Source organism: Berghia stephanieae, chromosome 2 (genome assembly GCF_034508935.2).
Source record: "Berghia stephanieae isolate SIO BIC M18660-M18661 chromosome 2, UCSD_Bste_1.3, whole genome shotgun sequence".
Classification (NCBI taxonomy): Eukaryota; Metazoa; Mollusca; class Gastropoda; order Nudibranchia; family Aeolidiidae; genus Berghia; species Berghia stephanieae.
The window spans coordinates 80,552,258-80,553,956 of record NC_088361.1 but is presented as its reverse complement, the minus strand read 5'-3'; the positions used below and the strand labels follow the sequence as shown (position 1 = coordinate 80,553,956).

The following is a 1,699-nucleotide window of genomic DNA, read 5'->3' as shown; positions in this document are numbered from 1 at the left end:
AATCGACATTCATACCAATCTGCACTGAATTCATCTGAATGAGTATAATCCACATTAATTAGACTGTTAACGGTATTTTTCAAAAGTAAATTGAATTTGAAAGCATTGAATGCAATAGCTTTTAACAGCCTCATAAGCCAAATATTTTAAACTTTGTCAGCTGTGTAGTGTAATATGAGTCAATATTGGAGGTCAAAATAATTAACTGAGTTATGCCCCTTTGTATTTTAAGAACTGAGATTCTTTGCAGGTGATTTTTACAATGAAGCACCTCAAAATACAAGGAAAGCTTTCCTGTGCTTATAGAAATAGTGAAATAACGATAAGTATTCAATTGTAAGCTTCAATTTATTAGACAAAGACAGATACTGTCTTACAATTCAATACTTACCGTTATTTTTTTCTTCAAGCTTCAATCAGCACCATTTTAATTATAGAAATAGTGTATCTGCACAATATATCAAACTTTGAAAAAAATCTCAGCCGACAATTTGATGCATACGGGAATTGTAGAATGAACAAATCTAATTTATGACTGTTTTGTTAAGACTCCGATCTCACCATTTTCTGATCCATTGTTTGGAATCCACAAACAGAGTTTTACAAACTGAAATCATAGATTCCAGTATTCCACCTTAGATTGCCTTCAGCATTAACCAACATTTGGTATTTACAGAAGTGACAATTTTTCTCCTGATAATTCATTTTCAAGAGTTTGATTTTATTTTTTCAATTGGCGAGGTCAAAAAAGTATTAGTTACTATTATCATTAAGTGCAAGGCTGCATATCTTTCAAAACATAATTTCTTTGCTCATCTGTTTACAAATTCAAAACATAATCAAGAAATACATCTTTTATTTTTAATTCACTAAAGGACGGCATGAAGATACATGATTACATCGTGTATTCATCAAAAGATTGTATTCGTAATGGAGATCCAATCTTGAGGTAGGTATTCCATTTAGTTCTTCTCCTCTATCTCTCTCTCCTCTCTCTCTCTCTCTTCCTCTCTCTCTCTCTCTCTCTCTCTCTCTCTCTCTCAAACCTTCTGTATCTCTCCGTCTCTTTCTATCTCTTTTTCTGTCTGTCTCTCTGTTGGCTTAGTTAACTGGTGAAGTAAAATACTAGTGAAAGAGTGAAAATGGAAAGGCTTCATATGGGAACAAATCAGACAATGGACGTTTCGGGTACAAACCCTTCGTCAGCACAACAATACACAAATAAACGTGGAAAACAAATAAAATAGAATGAAAAATAACTTGTATCGCCTCAACCCCCTCCCCTTTTTTATTTTTTTATTTTTTAATTTTTTTTTTTCTGTTGACGTTGTTGCTTTGTTTGTTTGTTTGTTTGTTTGTTTTTTTTTTAAATTTTGTTGTTTTTTTTTTTCTCTTCTCTCCCCTCTTTTCTATCTATCTATCTATCTATCTATCTATCTATCTATCTATCTATCTATCTCTATCTATCTATCTATCTATCTATCTATCTATCTATCTATCTATCTATCTATCTATCTATCTGTCTATCCATCTATCTATCTATCTATCTATTTATCTGTATTTTCCACTTTACTATCGCATCGCCATCTCATCGTTCGTATTTCCTTCGCAAAGATTCGACCTTCGCTCATCCAACAACCCCCCCCCCCCCCACATCCGCCGTGACTCTTTCACCTCGCCCTCTCTAACGCCCCCTACT

At 33.5% G+C, this 1,699-nt stretch overlaps 1 long non-coding RNA gene across 1 annotated transcript in view; it reads left to right on the top strand.

The window, feature by feature from the left end:
* The first annotated feature begins 795 nt into the window (after positions 1-795).
* LOC144963743 (uncharacterized) overlaps positions 796-1,699 on the top strand; it is a 7,407-nt gene continuing 6,503 nt past the window's right edge. The window contains exon 1 of the long non-coding RNA XR_013643689.1: positions 796-949. This is a non-coding gene — a long non-coding RNA (uncharacterized LOC144963743). The remainder of the gene's footprint in view (positions 950-1,699) is intronic.